Source organism: Bombus affinis, chromosome 6 (assembly GCF_024516045.1).
Source record: "Bombus affinis isolate iyBomAffi1 chromosome 6, iyBomAffi1.2, whole genome shotgun sequence".
Lineage (NCBI taxonomy): Eukaryota > Metazoa > Arthropoda > Insecta > Hymenoptera > Apidae > Bombus > Bombus affinis.
In genome coordinates this window covers 17588039-17613291 of record NC_066349.1, presented here as the reverse complement: position 1 = coordinate 17613291, position 25253 = coordinate 17588039, and the positions used below count along the sequence as shown (strand labels likewise).

The following is a 25253-nucleotide window of genomic DNA, read 5'->3' as shown; positions in this document are numbered from 1 at the left end:
TCGACGCCTCGATCGATTGCACGCGATCGACCATCGCGAAATTAACAACGTGCGCTTTGTTGTTTTGAAAATAAGATCAATTTTTTAAGCAGTAAACGCGAAAGAAATCTATCTATATCGCGTTAGAACAGAAAACGCCTCTATCTAAACTTGTTAATCGTTGGTAGTTGTTATATGGATTTGACCAAAATAAAACAAAGGCCGCGTAACAATTTCCAAGAACAAAAAGTAGACATCAAAGTTCTTTAAACTCTTCGTTCGTCCATTAAAGATACGACTTAACGACTAAAGACGAACGATTATACGCAGCAAGAGAGAAAGATTGGCGAGAAGAACGGGGACAACGTGTTTTTACATTTGCTTGATAAATAGACCGAACGTAATATCTAAGCGAGATTTAGTCGGCGAAGTAGGACCGCTTCTTTCCAGCCACGTCGTCATAAAACTAAACTTCGCCGACGGTAATTAATTTTACAATCGATATAAATCTCTCTCGCTGGTTAATCGAAGACGGGCAATCATCGACCGCGCAAGTTTTTGCCACCATAGCAATTTCTTCGTCACGCGCGACATCCCTCCGGCGATTGCCGTTACACCATCGAACGATCCACCGCGCTCCATACTTTTCCGCGATATGCTAATTCCGGTGAAACGGAAGAGCAAGCAATTAAAGTTTCAGCGAGAAACGCGATCCAGTTACTTGGCGTCTTCCCTCGACGAGGATCGATCATCGGGACAAATTAATTCGTTCGCGCGGCTTTCTTTCACGGATTCGCCGCGTGTTTCGTTCTTGCTGCTCCGTTATGCTGTATACATACATTCATAAGCATCTCAATTTGAAATCCTTCGAATTATCGAACTCCCAGAATCCATCTTGTAAATTCACGCGTCATCGTTGCCATAGAAAATTCCCGTGGAAAGGAGAGGAAAGAGGGAGAAGGGGCAGGGGGCGGGGGAGACGAAGAACGAAAAGAAAGGTGGTGCAGGATCTCTCAAAAGTCTCGAACCTCCGCTCCTTCTTATATCGAACCTCTTCTCTCTATGCACCATAAAACATAGGTACGTGGTGGCAGCTCGTATGCATACAAGTAGCGACAAGGAGATCCACACAGTGCTCTTACCTGAAGCCGTTATCGGGTTATAAAACCAGCCACATCTGAACCGGCGTGGCAACTCTCTTGGATAGTCTGTTTGTGATCGAGCCTGCCTCCAGCAACGTTGGATATTACCTGTACCGTGTCTTATGCAATAAACTTCTTAATACCCCATATGGGAACTTGTTACCTTCAGTTTCCAGCTATAGCTAGGAAAATTGTCCTCTTTACGTTCGGGTGTTTTACGTGAAACTGTCGAACGCCATTCACATATTAACCCTTGAATCGATGAGAATGAAGAAAGTGAGAAATAAGAGCATATTTGACGATATTATATTAATATAAAAGAAATCGGAGTAACTATACCGAATTGCCTTCTCTATTACTCTATTATTGACTCTATTACGAAGTACATAAATTGGTAAGTAGTAATAAAAGTAACGGACACTGGAGATTCTAAGCTTCGCAACGATATCGATCTAGCAAATTTTAATTAACCTAAAACTAGGACGAGCCATAATGCGTTAATCGTCCAACAGACGTTAAGTGGCAAAAGATTTAATGGACATCGATCGAGATAAATGACTATCCGGGAATAAAAGTGGTATATGTAAAAACTTCGAAAAACAAAATTACTTCGATATTTTCAATTTCCTTACGAACGAACTTACTTGGAACAACGTGCTTGGAATATAAGTCCGCTAATAAAACGAAAACGCTTTACATTGATTCGCTTGTCAAGAACATGTACGTACGAACATTAAAGATATATTTGAAAAGGATAGTTATGCTCAACATTCGTTACCTTTGTGGAATTTCCGTATACACGGAATATTATCAATCTTTTTCATTCCGTAAGTTTTATATTTCCATCAGTTTACAGAATATATTCTCCACCTTTAATGCGCTTCTAGGAACTTCAAATTTTATAAACCTCAAGTTCGGAAGAGCATAAAACTTGGTTCAAAATAGGAGATGACGTGAAAAAAAGTTAATGAAAAACTCTCTAACCAACGAAAAGTGTCGCGTTCGTCGGTTCAACTTTTCTTCTATAAGTGACGATGAAATATAAATTTCATAGTTCGTTCGACGACCGAAATACGATGCTTTCGCAATAGCCACGTATTCGCGTATTAGGTGCGACGTATCGTAGAACTATGGATATCGCAGGAAAGTGAAAAATGCAAAGTTTCCTCGCGGCCAGCCAGCTACACGGTTGAAACCTCTAATCTTTGTGCTTTCGACGAGAATGGAATCGAATACGGAGATTTGGATATCATGGGTAACCACTTCAAACGACATGCCATTCGATGACAGAACCAACGCAATCTGTTTCCAAGAGTTTGTAGAACCGTTAGTATCGTTGTGTGAGGATTTCAGGGAATTCCCGCATTTTTTAATTCTATCGGAATTAACGGATATTGTTCGGATACTTGCTAGATCTGTAAATGCAAAATTATTTGTATCAAACGCAAAATGCCGTAAAACTTTATGTTTATTAAAATGAAATTTGAACTAAAAAAAACGATTTAGTTTTATACTCGTTGGAGCTGTCGATGAATTTTATATGTATATGGAGATAGTGAAATATCGATGAGAAGAATACTAAACGGAAGGTTGGAATTCTTTTTCACAACGACAATGGTGTATAAAGTAGAATTTGACAATGCAAATTGATTAAAACAATTGCAAATAAAATCGCACGACCACGAATGAAAAGAAATAATTTATTTTACGAATCTTTCGTTTTTAATTTAACAAAGCCATATTTCACGGAAAATTGACCTATAACAAATTAGTCATTTATTTCTCACGAACGTTCCACGCGAACGTTTTTACGTGATTATAACACAGAGCTTCCTAAATTCTTGTTTCCGTTTTCATGACGACAGATCGATCGTATATAATAACGTACTTTAATGTCTTAATAACGTTTTATCGTAGCACCCCTTTCTTTCAGGATAAGCGATACCTAAGTAGTAACATTTATATCGCGACCGTCGAAACGATTCATTTTGATTTTTATAATTTGTGTCCTTCGATCCTCTGTTAAGCTCTTTTCCGCAAACGTTTATTCGGGTTAAAACCATTAGCCCCGCTGTACGATTTATATCGCGCGCAATTTGCAGCAACGCGTTCGTATCAATGATAATACATAGCGTACTTAACACGATATCAAACACGCACATTTTTATACGGAGATTAAATATAATTCGTACGCGCAAGAAATTTATTTCGTTCAATTTACGTAATTGAGAAAATTCAGCTCGACTGGAACGAATCGCTGTTAAAATTCCCACCACATAGCGATTCGTTGATTTTAATTTCCGAGCCATATAAAAACACTTGCATTCGACAAATTTAAACCGGCAATTTTTCTGACATCTTGCACGACATCGGAACGCCTTCGTTCTCTCGATATTTGTAAGTGTTTCAAGCAGATTGTAAATGGCTGATTGAAACGCAAGTACTCGATCGTCTACTTCGTCCCTTGAAAAGGTATCAAAGTTGTAAAAACGGTCGAAGAAATTCCTCGATGCAGCCTCAGTTAAGCAGAAAAGGCGGAGAAATTACGATCGGGATACCGTGCTCAAACGTGAACCTACATGCACGTTACCGCGCGTTACGAAACTCGACCAGCGTGCAACATTACGTTTTAACGACGCGCATAAACCACCAGTTACCACCAGCTAATAAAAGGTAGGCACTTTCGAAACTTCTCCAAAGTGAACGCGCGCGTTAGTCTTTTTTCGGCCGCGCGTTCCGAATGAGCGTAACACTCCTAAAACTTATTTGCTTCTACCGAAATCTCGCTTATCTCCGAAGCAACGCGAGATAAGCTCCGGAGTTTAAGGAGTTTCTCACACACTGTTTACGGAACCCTGGTGTAGTTACATATGGTGGTGATAAACGGAAATTGTCGCGGCGCTATTAAAGCCGGTATATCCGAATAATACAATAGGTAAATGCCGAGCAGAGGCAGAAACAAGTTGCGCTGAAAATAGGATTTAGTTTGGTAATTATTAAAATGTTTCCAACATTAAGAAAAAATAACAACTTTCTACGTTTGAAGCCACTAACAAAAGCCACGTTTCACCGCATAAATCATGAATTTCCGATAAACACTAACCCTCGATTTCTCAAAGAGTTTCACTCCTCGATTCATCATTTCGTATATATAAAATAAATGAAACCATTAAAGTAGCGTGCGTGAAAATAGAGTTTTCTGAAGCATCGATCGCGATGTGACCGTTGGTAATATCGGCCACGGATGCGCGCATACTTGGACATAAATGGCGTACTCGGAGAGTAGAGGCAGTGCTTTTTGCGTCTGCTACGTTTATAGTCGATTCCTTCCTATCCCTCGGCAACGATATCTTTCCCCCTTCCAACATTTTCGCTCACACTTTTTATCCCGCATCACGATCAGTATCCACGCTCGAGCGCTTTTCGATCGAGTTTCATCACGATATCCAGAAAACGGCATCCGTAACCGCGATTATGTTGCTCGTGAAGGCAGGTTCAATTTCGCGGTGTTGCTTCGCGTGACCATGACAGGTTGTAGGAACATTCGTAAGAAAGACGGAACATGTTCAAGTCCGAGGCAAATACCTGGACTCGTATGTTGCGGTGCAGTAACGTCCGACCGACCGAACGCAGACTATACTACTGTGCGGAGCAAGATAACGCAAGGTCAAGAGTTACTCTTGTTCGCTCTGTCTAACTACTACCTTGATACTCTCGACAGTTTTTTAAAAACACACGCTGATTACATCGTCGTGGTTTTCATCGTAAGATAGTGGTCAACGTTCTGCGTGTAAAGTGTAATTTATAGTGGTTCACGATCGTATCATAAAACACTTGTACGTTGTGTTTTAGTTATTATTGGCTTCCGCCTCGCAACTTTAATATCTGCAGTTTTCAACGGTACTCGGTGAATAGTTACGGGATGGACATCCTTATTAAAATCTTCGTTAACTGTTGCGACTTCCGAGAAAGAGACAGTGGGATAATTTTTCACAATATTAATGATTTTCCTCTTTTGTCGCTCGTTCGACGTTTCTGGGTGACCCGATCACCGAGCATTTACTACAGTTTCTATGTTAGAAAATCGTTCAATTACGCTTCTAATGGCGACCCGACTTCGTTCCATTAAATTCCCAACAATGGAATATGAATATTTTTCTTTAAACAAATATATTATTATTTTTCGTTCTGCAACAGTCGTTTCTTGGATCCTACGACTCGTTTTATACTTGTTAATACTTTCTTTTAGAGATAGGAGATCGAGTAAAGAACAAACGAATGTCGTTATATGTAAACGAATAATCGAATATCGAGTTCTCTGTTCGATTTATTTGCAGCTATGCTATAATTGAAATCGAACTTTTGTTCGTCACCGTATATTGCATGTGCCGTATAAAACGTCTTGAAATTTCATTTACACTGTAACGAAATACTACTGCCATGATTAGATTGGTCAAATTTGAAGCCAATAACTTTTGTATCACGTGTGTACATTTTTAGATCTATCTCAAATTTTACCGATAATAATCGTAATAATAATCTACTTTTATTAGAATGTCAATGAAATTTCAAATTATTATTATTAAAAACGTACATTTAAACGTATTATAACACATATCATACGTTTGTAAAATGTTATAAAATCTCGTGAATCAGTTCAGTGTATTTATTTCAGCGTGTTGTTAACGAAAATTTGTGTTTAGATAAGATAAGATAAGAAAAAACGTTTTGCAATCTATTACGTAAAAAATATTGAAACAAAGTTTCACCGATTTAATATATGTATGTTGTACGAACCATCGACTGCTCGTCACGTTGATTTGGCACGAGAATCTCTGAAGTTCAGGATCGACGAAGTTTAAAATATTTAATCCAGACGGATACTTCTTTCTGCTTACGGCTAGCACAATAGGCAAAGTTTCTTCTTCTTCTCGAGATGTTTTCAAGAGAGGAGCTGAAAAAGAGAGATGAAAGCTTAAGAAAGGCGATGCATACTCCCTGTGAATATTCTTTTGAATTTTACATAACCTTTAGAAAGTTACTGGTTGAGTCCTCTATCTAAGAACTGAATTTCTATTTCAAACTTTCAAATTCGAAATCTAATTTGTCCGTGGTAAGTAGCAAAAGAACGTTTTATGAATTTATAATACGCTAATTTGTTTTGCAAATCGATTCTAAGAGTGCCTAAGCTTGATATTGTAAATTGAACAAATATTTACTTCTACAAGGAAAACTTTTATCAAAGATACTTCCAGAGACATAAAAGGCTATACTACTGAAAAGTTCCATGGATAAATATTTGGCTATAACCATTATGGCCACTGCAGAAATAGTACTGCCGTAAAATGCTCCGAGAAACTCCTTGTACTTTAGTATTCCCTTTTCTCCCTCGTTCGACGTTTCAAAACGAAATATGAAAAGATTTTTCAGAGATTTCACTCGAGAACGTAACAAATTCGTAATTATACGTTGTGCATAAAAAGCAATATTAGTCGCTATAAAATTTCACGACAGCGATGATAATATTTTACAAAAGATAGGTAACTGATTAAAATTAAAATTTCATACATTTCGATGCCGATAGATTTTAATCTTACAGCATTGTTCAGCCGAATTCCGCACAAAAGACGCGGACTGATGAAAATTTTCGAGTCAACGATTCTCTCGTCAAATCTCTCTCAACTTCTTCCATGCTCCTCGTTTTTATTTTATCTCCGCGTTATTTATTCTTTCGATAAAAAGAAACGATGATTAAAATATCAAGAAGAACATTCGGTGGCTTTTATTTTAACGATATCCCGGCTCCCGATACGTTAAAATATGTGCTCTTCCATCTTTTATTAACCAGTTCGCGTAATACGCATGATTTTACGTTGCCGAAATCAACGTGCTTTTTAAATAAAGAAAGGATTCAACGGGGAGGCATAAAATTTAAAAGGGAATTAAACGAAGCGACGTGAAATCGGCGTTTCTCATTTGACCGCAAATTGCATCTTAACTTCCTCTTAAATGCTAACTGGAAACGATGGAACCGGACTTAGAGCGTTAGTACTGCTATTACCCGTCGCGATGAATCAACTGAATAAATGTGTTTAATGGAAGTACTATTTTACAGCATATATTAAGTATTCGGTAAAATGAAACCGAGCAATTACCTTTTAACCCTTTAGGTAAGTATAAAACAATCATTGCCACTTGTTCGTATAGGCTACAAAATTATTTTCAAAAATTTATCTAGGAAAGCTTTGTCGTTACTAAAAAAAATTATATTAGAAAATTCAATTTTCGTCCTGTTCAATGGAAAATTTCCCTAAATGGGTTTTTCCTACACGCTTGTTTCAATCTTATGTAATGCAATAAGTAATATAATATAATTTCGGAGGAAATGAGTTATTAATAATAAAGTTGTATTTAATTGGTCGCAATTGGTCGCTTACAAACGCATTTGCAAATAATATATTTGTATTAATTTGTTACAAACAACAAATTTCTATTAAATTGATTCATAGAAATAATACATTTCTATTAAATTAATTTATACAAATAATACATTTCTATTAAATCGATTTATACAAATAATAAATTCCTATTAAATAAATTCGTACGAATAATAAATTTGTATTAAATTGTGCGCGCATGCTTGCGAATATCCTCACGTTCGCAATTCGACGACACACATCACGCGATGAAACACGAAGATCGGCAAAGACTTGACACGACAAACGAAAACATTTCATACGCGAGCCGGTCCAATTGAAATCCGAAAGCCTAGAGAAGCGAAGCGAATGCCGTCAAAAAGAGAGTGAACAGTTTGCTCTCGCGATGTAAGACAGCGGGCTGTCGAGTGTGTCAGAGGCTGTTGAAGGGTGACAGATGGCTGTAAAAGAGACAGAGCGGAGTCGGTGAAAATTAGTGCCGGCATTAATAAAGCTGAAAGCTCCTTTAGAATAACCCTCCGCGATAGGGGGGGAACTTGGAGTTCGCGTAAGCTATTACTCTCTTTTGTGCACGACCGTGTTTCGTACTTTGCTTCTTCCGCCTCAATGAGAACAAACTTATTGTGCCCAACTGAATGAAAAATTAAGAAATCTGTGTTGTACTAATCGATAGAGATCGGCGCTTTAGTATTTAAGTGAGATTACCGAGAGAGACAGGTGGTTTAATGGAAATGTAAGAATGGAATAATTTATGTTGGTGGATATTTAGAAATTATTAATTGTTCTAGAATCTCTCTAGAATATACTATATATACTGTACAGTAGAGTTCAACTTTGTCATGGTTTTTGTCTCCTTCTCATTAACAGATTCAAGACAGATATTAAACTATCAGACAGTAACATTTTCAAGTCTTATCGTTTCAACAGAAAAGATCTCGAACGCTAAATATTCCAGTTAAAAACACTAGATTTACATGATCGATATGGCAAGTTTCAAATTTTTCCCATATTTCTGTGAATCTTTTACTTGCGAGGAATCTTTAAATCTCTCAAGCTACTTGGCCTGCTAGAGTTCAAACACCGAGAAAGATAAGTCCCTCTCGAAGTTCTTTCGCTGCGTTCCCCCACTCGGTTGGCCCTTTAAATCCCTGCAACGCTTACATTCGTTCTTTGTAGCCTATCCTTCGAGGCAACCTTCTGTTCGGTTTTCCCTTCTTTTCCTCAAGCTTTTCACAGTCTCTACTTTGTGTCCTTGTATCAAGGTGAAAATTCTTAATCTTGAAATACACCAGGAAACAGCAACTGCAGCGACGGTGCACGTTCGCGTGTTTACGCGTTGGAAAATCGAGCAGCAGGAACATCTCTCTAGCTTTGTTTCGTTTCGCGGGACGGGAAACGGGTGAAAAAGAAATAAAAGCGTCGCTCGTAGCGGAAGAAAGAATTCGTAGGAGGGTTTCGTTCTTGGCTCGTCGCACGATTGGCTCGAAGGAAGAATAGGAGACGCGTCGAACGAGGAGAATAAAATCACTTTAGAACGAGTCATTTGTGTCTTTGGATTTATGTGCTTCCTTTGAATGCTGCGGCCGACTTGCGAGACCTTTGTAACTCGAAGCAGAAAGAAGCGTTCGACTCAGCCGTCTCTACTTTCTCTTTCCACTGTTCTCTATTTTCTTTCCAAAGTTGCCTCGCGCTAGAATTTTTCTCTTCACCTTTTCTCGTGCCCGTGGAAAAACTAATCGTGAAATGGGATTATCTGCTCTATCGTTATACGAGAATTTTGATTGATTTTTATAAATACTGCATTTTATAATACTGCATCGAATGCAAGATTTATAGGATGTCTATCAATTTGGAAATTTCTCAAAAAATTTGTAGAGTGCAAAGAGTTAAAATATTAATACATCAAACTGTATATCATCTACTTTCTTTTCATTTCAAAAAGATCGCTACTCATTCAAAACGTCTACAAGTTTTACATTTGCAATCAAGACAATTCGTTTCACGAGTCGTCTCATCTCTTGACACTTTGCCTAATCTCAATTTCTATCCTATCATTATTCTGTTTTATCTAGGATTATCGCCTTCCGTCTTCCTCTACTTATACTTCGTCAGGCTTTATTCTTCGTTATCGCGTACTATTCTTTTACTTCTATTTATACTACTCACACTATCCGGTTTAAATTTCTAATTTTTTGCACTTCATCGTGGTCAATTCATCGTGCACAAAAATTCATCATGATTTGCTACATAGCTCACCTTTCCACATTCTACACTTCCTACGACTAATATTAAATTCGGGCATAAACTCGAACACAATGTCGAGGATGCTCGATGGTTTCGCCTTAACGCCAGTTTCATCGAGATCGCTAAACTAGAATAATCCACGTAATTGAAGATTCAACGAAGGAAGTCAGAGGTTAGGAATGGATCGTGTTGTTCGGTAAGTTTATCGCATCCCTGTGGGTTCGATACGCAGACCAATATCCTATTTACATGCTTAAATTAGTTGCGCCGACGAACGGGGTTAACTATCAAATTGAAACAGGTGCGCGTACCGCGCGAGTTTATCCGAATCAAATTCCGATCGTGACAACAAGTGTAATTGGTCCATTTGCAGGGAAAATCTGATAAATGCGGCGTTGCCCCGCGAGTGTTGGATGACACTAATGCCACGATTGCTGCAAAATACTTAGGAACTCGGCACGACAAAAAAAAATTCGTCATGTTTCGGTCAAGAATTTATTATATTAACGTCGCGCAATAGGACTTTCATTTTCCTAATTGACAGCTAACGTGCACGCTATATAGTGTTTAATCTTGAAGTTGAAAAGGAAAATATCGTGCATACATAAATACGTACACAAATAAAAAAGATGTATGCCTTTTTTACCTATAATTTTCATCCAGCAAAATATTTCTTCCTACATCTGTCTTCTTCTTCTAATTTCCTTTTCTAATACGATCTTTACAATTGTAATATTTTCATGATATAATGGCATATTAGGTATACATTGTGCAATGTAATTTTAAAAATTGCCGAAAGATCATATGTGTAAATTTCGATTAAGATCGTAAATAAAGTAAAGGTATGTCTATAGTAATTTTTTAAATATGTGGTAATATCTTAAAATACTAAAAGTTGGTCGAAATAATTGGTACATGAATGAACATGTTCGTGAATGATATATTCTGAAGTAGAAGCTTGTCATAAAATGTATAAATATTTATCATGACTTGGCTCGGCTCTCCACTACGGCTTGAACGAGCAGGGGTTCAACACAATACAAAAACGAGGTCTATAAACAAAGACGCTATGAAACGTCAAGGAAAGGTCGTTACATTCTCAGTCACTGCCGCGGTATCGCGCGCTCAACATTAGTTTTGCGATACGGCTCGTGTCTTACGTGTTATCGCGACGTTTCTCATGTTATAAGATGTCTCTCATCGCATAATTACGTGTTGTATTAAACGTCGCGAAATTCGTGAATCTTGAGAAAGAAATATCATTTCTCGTTGTTCCACTTAGTGCATTCTCACCTTCCATGCCATGGAGATTCATCATGATGGTAACATGATAAAATATAATTATTAATATCCTTACGTACATAAGTATCTGTATCTATGCACAATGTAAATACTTTGTTTCTTAAATATCATTGTTCAACGATTAAGTAATTGATAATTTTCTATTTGAAACTTTCTTATTTGAATGAAAATATTTTTACTTTTGTTAGTTATGTCGCTTTTTTAGCAAATCAACGATATACGATATAAATCACACTCTTCTATTCGTCATGTCTATAATTGAGCGTTTAACGATACAATCAAATTATTTGAACATTATAATAGATAATTAAAGAATAATCGAAATTATAAGCGAATCAAAGTTGCTAAAATTCCTCTAACGATGGAGAAAACAGATTGCGAGTTGGTGAAATGGCACTACGACTTTGAAATACTGAATTTTTGCAATTCGCAGAGTAATAGTAGTAGTAGTTACGTAACTGCTGTAAAGTGATATGTTTAGATGTAATATACGGTATATACGATGTAGCTTATAGCAAAGCTGTACTATACTACGATAAGAACAATTTTTAGGAAGCTTAAATGGGCGGGCGAGGCTTTCACGAATGTAATAACCGTAGAAGAAAATTAAAATAGATAGATACAACGGATACAAAAGTCTTGACTTAAACGAGTTATTTTACTAAATTGGCTACTAAAAAATTGCCAAAATCTAATAAATAATTTATCAGAATTCAAAACGCGTATCGTATCGATCGTTTATATTTTGATAAATAAATAAATCAGTTTCTATGGTAAATAACAGGCTACTTCAACCATGTGATTTCTGTAATCAATAACAATCAACTTTGCTTCGAAACATACTTTGTCTGTGAATACCGAATACAGAAGAACAGTACTTCACTCTCGTCCGTTGTATGGCCTGTAAAATATACAATATCGATATAGAACATCGATAACTCCATTGCCAATTAGCTGCCTTGATTTTAAAAATCGTCGATTTATTCTTTTCGAAACAAGCAAGTAGGAACTAATTAACTGGCAGACAATGTAAGAAGGGAAACCTGTTATTTTCCACGAACATTGAAGTAAACCGATACGTAGCTTCGATGGCGATGCAACATTATCGGCGAAAAGGATCGACCGAAGACAGGGGACAGAAAATAGGTCGATTGGCGTAGCGGTTCGTTGGAATCCCTGCGGATCGAGGCGACCAGCCAATATTGTATTTACATGGCCGAATTAGTTGAGCCGGAATGAAATTTTGTTCCTGTTTCCGAATCTCTCGCGATACGCGCAACTTCCATACAAGTAACGATACGGCTGTTTAATTCCGTAAATAAAATCTTTGCGAAAAGTTCGACGAAACCGAGTTAAAAGTACCACCGCCGCGTCGCTCCATGTGTTATAGATGGTTTTAATTTAAGATCAGATCCTTTTTTAAGTATTATACTTTCGATAGAAAGCTGCACTTGCACCGATGCGCCATTTTGATTTTGCAAAATTTTTTAAATTTAATTTCTCTTATTATACAAGTTACGTACCCATTTTTTACATAGTTCAAGTAATCACATGCATTTTGAAAAGTAATCGAAATATGCTAGAGTATTTGTACTTCTTTGGTAATTATTAAACTACGGATATCCATATAAACTGATATTTTTATGGAAACAATTAGAACAAGGGATTTAAGCAGAGATTCTATCCATCAAATATTATCACGAATATATATACGATATTATCACTTAATTTTTTCGTACTTTACCGATAATTACATAAAAATCCGCAATTTAGTCGTCGTATCTTTATGTATCACGTATTATTACGAATTATATTTCAACGATTAATTACTTACTTAATTATACTGACCGTTCGAGCACGTCCACTTATCACCATACACAACGTTACGAATATGTTTGCAATTGGTTTTCGTTATTGAACCGATATTCTAGAATTCGATAAAGATCGATTGTTTCTTTGATTCTACCAATCGGACTTCGACATTCTGCATCATGATCGTGTTAAGTTGGCAATCCAAGCTTGAGACACATGTGCATATATTAAGTTGGCTACACTTGTTAGTTGGCCGGTAACCTTCTTAGAATATGATAAATGATGCGTCTCAACAGATCATAGGAAAAGGAAATTGAAACTCGCAGGTTAAATAAAACCGCGTTGTTTTCTTTGTAACTGTTCGATTCTTTATGTTGGATTAAAAGCGGTTGAATGTGGTGATTTCACCACACCGGATTAAACGAGATGAGCCGCGTCGGTAGAATAATCGTAGTGATATGTGCGCGAGTGTTACGTGTGCTTTCGTTGGAATGTCTGAAATTCTATTACGCAGGATATTGTAATTTAGTTGCCGGTAGCTTGTGATAAACAAAGTGCTGATTGCGCTACAGAATAACTTTGGTATGTAACTCAAAGATATTTAACGCGGAATAGAAAATAATAAAATAGTATTCTAATTCCCATAATTCAAATTTTCTATTAATTTTTGTATTAAGTGGAAATTTAATACGTATTATCGTATAGTTCCACTTAATAATATCAAACTTATTCTCGAACAGTTCTGCCACGTCATAAACAACTCCTATAGTATTTAAGATCATCAAGTTATCATCCTGTGTTAAAGCCATCAGGCTGTAACATATTGGATAAGCATTGATCATTAGAGATAATGAGTTTGCATAATTATTAACGAGTTTAATGGTGAATGAATGCGTGGTCGATGGTCCGCAAATGTTCGTCTATTCATAATGATCAATATTTGTTAAAACATGGCAAACATAATAAACAATGTTTGTTGATCGCTTTGTACGTTAAACCGATTATTATTAACGAACAAAGCAGGCACTATAGACACGGTTAACGCAATATCGATGTGGGAAGAACATGATTTATCGAAGTAATCGAAGCATCGGAACTGTTGGAAAATTATGGAGTTTAAATGTGATTTAAAGAATCGTCGTTTCGATAGAAATCTATAGCACGGTTACTCGTTAAATCATGAACTTGACAGAAATGGCGGACGTGTATCGGCAATTGTCGCGATAAGGCTTTCCCTTTGCCCGCGTACTGCTTCGCAACGAATTAAAAATACCCTAATAGATATACGATAATTGTGGCGATGTTTAATATTGACATATTTCCGCATCAAACGACCGAGTTCCCGCGTGTTTGATTCTCGTGCAGCCACTGTCACGATCGATCGATAATTTGCCGCGTTTGTCAGCGTTTTCGATGCGCGGTGCACGAGCTGGATGAAGTTGACCCCGTCGCCCCCCCCCACTTGCGAATTTTTACAAAAACCAAACTGCGTTCGTTTGTCCACGATTTGACCACATTTGTCCGATCAAAATTTTCGTTTCTCCACCATTCGAAAAGAAGTTATCACCGAATAAAAATTTAAAAAGCTGATATCTTCTTTTTTCGAAGAGTGGATAAATGAAAATTTTGATCGGACAAGTGTGGTCAAATCGTGGACAACCGAATGCAAGTTGATTTTTGTAAAAGTTCGCGTTTGAGGGTACCAACTTCACGCAGCTCGGTGCTCGACAATTTTTAATCGACGCGTGACCGATTTCGTCACCGTGGAAAATTGAAACGCGGCCGTCGGTCAATATCACAGGCACGTTCAAATAATTTAATTACACACAAGACGCGTGGAAAATCCTGATAAAGAGAACTCTAGGAATCCCGGAAATATCATCCTACTCTTCGATTTACTTTGAAATTCCATTGAAATTCTGCTCTCCATAGAAGTAGATAATTCTATCACAAGAATCATAACGAAACAACGTATCAAGATTGGTAGAACTTTGTAACAGCTTTCGTACATTTTTGCAGAAAAATAGATCTCGATTAATTGCGAGTACAAAACGAGATAATATTTTATTAGTTTAGAGAAGTAGAGTTTTTAAAAGCATAGAGACACTTTGATACACGTGGATTTAGTGCAATCGTTTCGCTCGCATTAGTTTTTAGGTGGAAATGGGAAAATCAATTCCATTAGCGGTCAAGGAAACGAAATGACGAAGCCTAGAACGTAATACTACTTGCGATTGTAACTTAAGCCTGCAATCATGGGGATTTTCCTTGCATTTTCCGTGGGCTTAGTAGCCATGGTGGTATCTCTGAATGAGATGATCGATCGGAACCAGCGTCATATATAATAATAGCGTGATCGACCATTGAGATAACAAAATCCATACTTTTAAATTCAGCCTGGAAAACTTAAATCCATAGAGTTTGAATAACGCGAAGCTTTGTAAGAATTTTGTGGAAACGAATGTAACGCGAATGTAACGTGTGAATGTTGATCAAGTGGATTTTTCATTGGACTAGATTTCAGAAATAGATCTCAAAATTCAGTTTGGTGTATATTCGATGTTTAAACGATCTCGGCTCCTCCTTGATCTAAGCTTTAAACGAACTTAACTTTAACGCGAGAGGTTACTCAGACTGTATGCTATTTCGTGCCGGTGAATCGATATAAATATTAGTATGGGCACTTTGGCGAAGAATGGTCGTGTCAAAACGTAGGAAATGCGGAGAATTTCTCGGGGAACGTGAGACAAATATTCGAGATCTGTCATTTTTAACTATCGACGTGGGTCGATTTTAAATAGCACGGGTAAAGAAGGAGATCAATGAGAAGGCTATTTTAAGGAATGGTCGACCATAATTTAGAGCGTTGACAAAGATATCAAGAGGAAATAGGATGAGAGGTTAATTGCTTTTTTCCAAGCGGTTCGCTCGTTGAGGAAGATAAAAATTCGCTACTTATCTTTTATACCGGTGTTCTTTTCCCGGAGCAGGAAACAATTTTGTGGTTGGTAAGCTTGAGGAATGATATCGCTGTAGGTTACTAATAACAGGGATTGGGTAAATATTTATTTTGTGCTGTTGCAGCAAACTCGATGTAGTTCAAACATTGAATTTATTTCTGTATGCCAAGATAAATTCAGCAGACAAATATTTTGTTTAATCGGAGAAATCTCGATCTTAATCTGATCGATAGTACAGTGCGGTTTAAATATTCGAAAGCTGAACTTTTTCCTCTCCTGTAATATACGATTTTGGATGTGAAAGAATCATATGCACACCTAATGTTGATATTTTCTTACTATAAACAGACAGATACCTAATTTTTCTTATATAAGAAATATTTTGCTCGCTCCTAAGACGATCAAATCTTTTATATCTTTTGTACTCTTTTAGTTCTGTGTTAATTCCGTGGTCATAACTTACTCTCGGCAGTCGATATTATTGCCATGGAAGCCAGAGAGCTGACGAAATTTTATTTTGCCCCATGAGATTTTACTCGTGAGAGCCATGGTTAACAATCCATATGCTGTGTTAGATATTCACGGAAGTCTCAGTTACTACTGACCTCGACTGGCGAATTGCATTTTAGCTTGAGCGCTCCATCACAGAGAGATGGCAGAACTTGTTCTTAATCAAGACATTAAGACACGCGATTTGATACTAGCTTGTACTTGCAACGTACACGATGCTATTAGAGTAAATTGATACTACATAGAATTCTTTCTAGTTGAATAAGATTCAACCGTAGTTGTGAATCGAGCTTTCTATATTGTAACAAATATTGCGAAAAGGATCATGGAAGCGTAATATATTTATCGGTCATTTATCACAGGTTACGATATAACTTATCTCGAAAATAACAATATCGGGGAAGAAGGAATACAAATATTTTTTCTGCATTTTTTTGTGCAAATGAAGAACATTCATTGAATCACACTTTGGTTTAAAAACTAGTCCTATAAATTTTGATTATCGTGTTTATTCGGTTCTGATTGCTTTTATTATTATTATTATTTTTTTTATTAGTTTTTTTCCAATTTATCCAAGTTTCATTAATTACGATCAAAATTACGACGGATATAACTGAAAAATGGATGAGTAGCGAATAGAGGCAGTTACACGTAAAGAACCCTTCCTTCCTCAAGTTATAATCGTTTTGCTTTACTGCAGGGAGCTATAGTTAATCGAATGAATGTAAGTGAACGAGAAAAGAGAATGATAAATGAAGCCTAGTTAGTTGTACCTAAACGAGCATCCATTTATATTCTAACAAGTGCAATTGCAATGTGCATGGGTGGCTAAATATAAAAATTATACTTTAACGGATCCAACTATTCTATCTCAATAATTAATTCAGCCATATTACCACGAATAATTATTAATCTGTTTTCTTTCAGCGCAACACTTTATAATATATTTATTTAAACATTTTATGTTTCAATCCCCTAAACTATCAAGAATTTGAAACACAACTGTAATTTCTAGAAGTCTCTATCGTTGAAACAGACTGTGTTGAAATTCACAATTGGAAAGAAAAATAAGTGGTAGGTCAGCCAGTGAAATTTCTTCAAATACGGTTTGTTTCGATAAAAATGTAGATGTTAATTTCAATTATTTAAGAAATAATCTGTGCACTATACGGATATATAACGCCGATTTATTTTTCTCCGCGACTTTAGATACTTTTGCTGCTTGCAACTTGCAATTGATTTTCTCGTTTCGCAAAGTTCAGATAAAACCAAACAAAGCTTTTCGTGACTTTCCATTTCCTTCCATCTAAGCTACGAACTTCGAGCATCCTTGACGCGAAACACCGCAGCAACAATCTCTGCACTGTGCATGGGTTCGAAGAAACGCGACAGAAATTCTGGCAGGCACATTTACAGAAGTACGAGCGAACGAAACCGCGTGTTTGGAGTTGCTCTGATGTCTCGTACACGTACATTGCGATTCGTGGTTTTTCCCTCTCTTCTCGTATTCTCGCTCACCGGAATCGCAGAAACCATTGCGTTATTTATGCGCGTTCGTATAAAATGCGCTGTTTTCGGTCGCTAAGGCTGTTTATCATTTAAATGGGAAATACGAGATATGGAAATAACGAGGAAGAAGTGTGTAATTGTGGAAAAATGAGGATTAGGGAGAGCGTAATTGTAAAGGACAGTTCAACGGAGTGACAAAATTTTGGGACAAAAGATTAGTCTTTCCTTATTCATTTTTTACGAAGTATAAAAGTTTTTAAAATAATTTCAGAGTTGTAATTAAAAATGCAAACGTTAAAGCAGATTTAAAACGATGTTCTCCAGAGGAACAAATTTTTATAAGATAATTGTACGTTTTACTACTGCTTTCCGGAAACATGGAACGACGCTAAATTGAATTTCTTTATATTTCGGCTATTTTTCGGAATAAACCCTTTATAATAAAAGGGCAGCGTTAATTTCAAGAACGTAGTTTTAATCTACAGAGCAAAGCAAGATCGTTGGAGCAATTGAAAAATTGGGAAACAGAATAGAATGATTATCCGTTTCAACGTTCTACTTCTACGAAAGATACTTTCTATCATCCGTGATAATTGAAATTTCAAGATTCACGCGATAACGATCGAGTGCTTTAAATTTATAAATCATTCGCGATCCAACAGAATCCAACCGTCGAACAATAATTTCATTTCTTTACGCTAGTCTCCCGAATACGCTTGGGTTTATCTCCTAAAGAGCAACACGGCAAACTAAAACGCGAACAACTACGAATTGGAGGAAATACTTTTCCTCCGGTTCTTTAGATGGTATTGCACGAGAGACGTTTCCCAGCAATGGTCGTAAGCGTGCGAAATCTAGCGTGGATCGAAGTTGCGTGCACGGACAATGAGAAACGACTACTCGCCGTACGGTAGAAAATTCGTTGAGCAAAGTGGCGAGTCCGTTTCGATCTCTTTCCTCTGGCCTCGTCTCGCAATCCGGCGAGAGGCAGTTCTTCGAACGAGGGCAAAGTAAAGCTCGAAAGTGTATTTGCTAAACGACTTTGAAAGAATCGAACGATTCCTTCTCGTCTTCTCATCACCGTCTTCTTTTATCTCTGGTTTCCCTGTGTCTCGATTTTTAACCGGTCGCGCGGTATTTTCTATCACGTCGATTTTCCAAGATTCGCTCTCCAATAATTTACATCGTCCCTCGTCGCGCTTTACTTTGTACTTTTTTACGCGTAGTACTTTGCGATTTTACACGCGTCTTTATGCATGCGATGCAAATGTTTCTATATGTTCCTGCTTTCTAGAAAATAAATATCGACTCTATATGCACAAAGAGTTAAAATGAACGGAGTGCAAATAGAAGGTACAAAATTATTGCACGGTGGTTGCAAAAATACAAATAACTTTTTGTATCGCATTTATTACATTTACATTCGTTTGATTAAATGGAGGTGAAAATGACGAATTTTATTAAATGAATTTGCGGCCACTAGAATGCTACGAGAACGCTGTTAGAACTTGTTAATCCGTTCCAAGTTCATCGCACGGTATCGTTTCATTTATTTTTCTTGATAACAAAATACACTTCGACGTTTCGCGTATAGTAGGTAGTTATTTTTGATCCATTAGAAAATACGTATAAAATATGTGAGAATTCTCGTATCCGTATGTATGGCAAATACGATGTATTGTTCGAACTATAATACAACGAAAGAATAACTCGATCGTGCATATATGTATCCCGTCGAAAGCTTTTTAATATCTCAAACTTTCGTATCTGATTTTGTTCTTCTCGCAGTTTCATCGTCTCTGTGGTCCGTCGATATACGACTGCGAGCTTTAAATACAAGTTTTTTTACGATTTAACGTTGGGACAAAAAATATCGTGGAATTATTGATTTTATGTCGGTAAGTGGCGTATCTCGATTACTTAGATCCCATTGAAAACGATATCGTCCTTTCTCTTCGTTGCCATAAAACTCGCCTTGAAGATAGTCTGAAAGCGGAATATCTAAGATAAATGGATCGGATCCGGCGTCTATGCACTCTGCTCGCAGAACCTTCTCACATATTTGGTACGCGTGTGCATATGTACAGGTTCATGCCGCATACTCGAGCAACGCTCTTCCACCGAAACAGATACACGGTTCTCGCGTCCTCCGGAAAGAACGGGACAAATGCATCCTGTTCTGCCTGGTCCCTTTGCCCGGCTGTTCCTCGAGATAATGACGATCTATGGCGGGCTGCATAGTTTTTCAGGTCAGCGTTATCTGGTGCGTTCCAGTGTGCAAGAACGCTAGCTAGCACGCATACCGCGTGAACGAGCTGCGAAACTACCGAAACTGTTTGTCTGGAAGTGACGAGAGGTCCGGCATACCGGATCCCCGGAATTGTTGTTGCTCCAGATGAAAGCAGAGCATGGAACCATCCGCGTACCTGTCTCGTAAATTCGCACCTCTCTTCCCGTTCTCCGCCATCTTCATTCTTTACTCTTCTTTCGCCAGCCACGAATTTATACTCTTAACGCTCTACGCGTTACCGTGGCTAGACATTTTTAAAAAACTTGTTAATAAATGACAGAGAAAGCCTAGAAATGTTTAGTCTCGTTGCTTAAATAACATAAAAGTAAATAGCAACGACATTTGAGGTATCGCGAGTGTTTCAAGTAATAGTAACGTTGGTAAATTTGAAATAAATAGGAAGAAGCTATTAATTTAATGCTTAGCCAAATGTGTAAATCATTGAAACTGTCAAATAATCTCGATATCCTATAATCAGCGCTTATGGGAATTATTAAGCGTGATGGATCGTAGAAATTGTGATTATTTTACACAAGTTTGCAATTTTTATAAAACTTTACGATCCTCTGTTCTTCGCATATTGCATAAAAGAAATTATTTTTGTTCTAGGCTGTCTCTAACATCGGACCAACGTTCCATCTCGTGTTCGTGGTAAGTTTTCGTGAAGTACCGTTTCTTTACATCCTGAATACCTGCATATATACGATAATCGCATATATATGCAATATCGTTAACAAAGTTTAAAATCAGCATAAATAATTGTTATTCCTTAAGTCTCGATACATACGGAATCCATCGTATACGACACAAATTATACCGTTAAAGTTACTTCCGTTACTTCATCTTAAGGTGCATCTTAACCAACGAAAATATTTGACTGCTAATTAATTTACTTCCTGTTTGCGTTTATTGGTGCGCAAACGTTACGTGTAAACGAAACTTGGCAAAATCTTGAAAGTTGGTACGTGGTCGTGCAAAGAGCTGTTTACACGGAAAGTAGATATCGTTTTCTTCCGATTCTGTCCCCTGCCTCTTCTCGAAATTCCCATCGTACGCCAACTTTCCGCTTTCCGTTTTACAAGAGCGTTCATTACTCGACGCATTTACGGATAACTTTAATTTACTCAAGAATAAATGTTTCTCGACTGGCGCGGACGTTAGGAATATCGCGAATCCCGCGAACGAACTTACGTTAATTAAGCAACGACGAAACATAACGTAATTACGCGCAATCATACTCTAGTAATTAGACTTAATTTGTCGTGGAAGATAAACGAGCGACTGTTTCTACACGCAGATGGTAACAAGGCAACGTCCTCTTCGCAGTTGCGTATGTTATTTATTATAATTTAGCTCTTAATTTTTCTTCGCGGATCGTTCCCGTCATCTTTAATTTTCACGTTCGTTACATCAGCTTCGTGCAACTCTATACGTATCAGCTTACATAGTCGAATCTCTCCGATATGCTAGCATAAGCGAAAATACGTTTTATTAAACGTTTATCGGTACATTTGAATCGTTTTAACGAACTGATTGGGATCGCAAGATACGACAAAACGAGGAATTGCAGGGAAAGGAGAGTGGGAAATATATTCAACTCGATTGTTTCCCTCGTGTTTATTATTTTTAATAACGTCTCGTTATAATGAAAAGGGAAAACGGATTAACAAGCTCTCGGGCCAATTAACATTTAAATCGAGTAAAGGGCACACGCATACACAAAAAGAGGAAAGTAAATGCTAGGGCGATTATTATTCGTTAAAAGAAGCAGGACAATGTCAGCAGATCTATATAAGTTCGCTAACTATCGGTTACTGGTACCGGGCATCACGTTTTCCGATTTAAAGAAACTTTGGCGACTAGTTATAAAGGCCCCTGCAAAAAGTTGTTACGCGAAACGTCTTCAAAGTTGCAGAAATAATAACGACAGAAATTCAACTTTACAGAGTAATGCGCCAAAGATGACAACCATCGTCACCTTTGAAAAAATATGCACAGTAACTGTACAAGTTCTAAAGCTACAACAAATTTCGTTTAAGCTGATTCTGTAACCTTAGAATTATACCACTGCTTCACGGACGAGGCATATTAATTGACATTTGACGAATGTATCAATATCACAAAGTATACGTTTCGTCTTTCGATGAAACTTTTTATCTTCGAGATTCGTTCCAAAGGACTGTTTGAAACATCTTACATTTTAGAAATTTAACGATACATCGATGTTTTTGCGTTAGAGATATGTTAGGAAGATAATCACACCGTTGGCATAAGAAAATAGTAAAGCCGAGTAGTATCTGTAGATTCGGAAATGTCGAACTCGCGTGGTTTTACTTGGACGTTCGTCCAGATCGACGATTGTACAAAGAATAGCGGAAAATATCAGGCGTCGTAATCGCGGAACGCCAGGGCCTGGCATACAACGCACCATACGAAGAAGGGTTTAAAATTTATACCAGCCTCGAGCGTTCACGCTTCCTCTTTCTACAGTCGAGGATAACGAAGGTCGCTTTGTGGTCCTCTCAGGCGTTCGAACTCTGTATTTTCTTACTCGAGATCTATTTTTCGTCAAGATACCGAATGGCAAAGTTCAAGCGTCGTCTCTCACAGTTACAGAGTCACGGTGCTCGTACCAAAAGGCATGGCTGTCTGCCTCGCTTCGCGGTATCTCTATTCTTTGGCAATGCGATGTCGGATCGTACGATCGTACGGATCGGATCGATATCGCCACTTCGTACCAAGTCGAATATTAAAATATTTAAAATGTTTTAAGTTACTTAAGCAGCTTAATCTACTAATGTACTTTGACCGAAGATGGAGAACGAAATTGAACAAGCTTGACAGACGATTTGGTTAAGAGTCGTGGAATCTACCCTGTAACCAAGTAGCTTAGGATGGTTGAACAGGTGTTTGCCGATCTATCTAATTATTTAGAGTTATTTGATGTTACCCGCTTTGATCGTGCTAGCTGTGCTACTAAAAGCAAAAGGCTATGGAAGGTAAGAGGACTTGTAAAGCGGTTCTGTCGATCCAGATTCCATTCCATGTATTTTATATAACACTATAGATTAGAAAAGCTCTACCAAATACACGGTAAGTTATGGCAGGATAAACGTCGCTCTTCGACGAGATCTTTTTCTATTCTTTGATATCTTTTATTTTCTAAACGACATTTATTACGCGACATGAACCGACTTCCTGCTACGTTTAATAATAATTAATTCATTTCAAATCAGACTCTTGAGAATTATCTCAACGATTGATAGAAGAAACAACGGTAATTGTATTCACATTTGCATAGGCAAACTTTCCTCCAATTTTCCTCCTTAAGATTCATTTCTAACCGAAAGACACGCCGCAGAGTCAGCGTATCTCTTCTATCGTTATTCCCAGTCAGGATGATTCCGTCACGGCAAAAACGTATTAGTTTGCTCGCTGGATCAAGCGATCGAAAAACTTGCAAGTTTCGCGAATCGATTCGTTCGACGCCGTGAACGCGACCAAACCGCTGGTAAAAGATAATTAGCGAGTACAAGACCGAGCTGGTAAATGGCTGAGTTTTATTAAACGATCACGTATCTGCGGCTCGGTAATGCGATTGCCCCGTTATCTCGTTCGTCCGTTGTTGCGATTCCGCGTGCAGGATAGAGACCTCTTTTTCTTCGTTTAAAGAATACGAATTACGATCCGCACATGTAAAAACGACTAGTCGATTCAAAGACAGTATCGATGATCATTCTGTGGACTTTTTCACCGTATTTCTCATTGCAAATAAGTCGTGTAAAAATTGCATATTGCTGAAACTTCAGAAACTTACAGGACGTCGTAATAAAAGATAGCACGCTGATCTTAGTTAACTTTTAGCGCGTTTACTGCCTGTTGCATACATTCTGTGTCGTAAACGTAGATAGATCGAGGGAAGCGTGTTTCGGTAGGCCAACTTCTTTACCGCCGATATATGAATACTATTTCGTCTTTTTTAAAAGTTAAACGACCAGTCTTCTTGCATTTCTAAGAGCACTTTTCTTAGGACTTTTATATATCTCTGATCGTTAGTCTAAAAACATCAAGACTTACCGAAATTATCAAATGCCTATAGTCGTAATTTTAGAGAAAGAAGAATAGGAAAACTATTCTTGGAAAACTTACATCGTATTGATTTTTATCTCTAATTTTGATCGTCTTCGAAAGACGAACGAAAACAATTTTAGTCACGATCAACGAACAATAATCTTGTCCACTGTACGTGTATCTAAAAATTTCACGCACGGTATATCGGTTTAGGTAACGAGCTTGAAAGCACGTCGATAGATTCCATTGAATAAATTTAATCTTTACAAATCGCAATAGGTTTCGTTGAAACAGGAAATACCGCAATGCGCCGCTTCCACCGACCGAAAGTTACGTCCGGAAAAATGGCTTAGAATAGCAAGTCGCGAAGCGGAGTTAAAACTCGTTAAACGTGTTCAACCTCGAAAGATAAATCGCGTTAAAAGCGCGATATTCCCCGGTGGAGTTTGCTCGAGCGAGTACACCGGTCTAGCAGCAATCACCATTCCACGAGAAGAATTTTCTTTTTTTCCTTTCTTTCTTGCCTCGATCGAACAGTTGAAAAAAAGAAAACGGTGTGAGAGAAGAGGTTGGAACAAAAGAACGAGCGAGGGTATCGATGGAAAAAATTTTAGAAGCTGCAGGGAGGAGCAAAAATCGGGCCTCGTCGACTAAATCCCGACAAAAGAGCCGGAAAAATGATCCTCGATCGAGCCGGAGGAAAAAAGCGCGCGCGGCGTGCCGGGCCGATCGAAATTCAATTCAGCGTCGATTTTTTTACGGTCTCGAGCACGAAATATCGAAATGTGTTAACGTTTCGCGATTCGCGACGATAAAGAGCAACGGAAAGCGGGAATAGGAAAATTGGAAACAACAGCGAAACATCTAGCGAGACATCGTATCGTCGTCGGGTCGTCTGCTAAATCGAATTTAAGATGAAAGGAAGAAAGGCTGTGGTGGCGAAGGTGTCTCGCAAAAGTCTCGCGATCGAACCGCAAAATATTTTGAAAAATTCTCC

The 25253-nt window shown here is 37.7% G+C and overlaps 1 protein-coding gene across 8 annotated transcripts in view; it reads left to right on the top strand.

The window, feature by feature from the left end:
* The window catches only part of LOC126917679 (zwei Ig domain protein zig-8-like), a 237722-nt gene that overhangs the window by 101078 nt on the left and 111391 nt on the right, over nucleotides 1-25253 (top strand). For 4 of the 8 annotated variants that reach the window (XR_007711025.1, XM_050724848.1, XM_050724843.1 and 1 more), the window contains exon 2: nucleotides 20795-20836. The exons of 1 other annotated variant lie outside the window; for it this stretch is intronic. The gene's annotated coding sequence lies outside the window, so the exon portion shown is untranslated. Of the gene's footprint in view, nucleotides 1-13175; nucleotides 13499-20794; nucleotides 20837-25253 lie in introns of those variants that run through there. 3 more of the 8 variants (XM_050724844.1, XM_050724849.1, XM_050724846.1) reach the window with 3 other exon arrangements.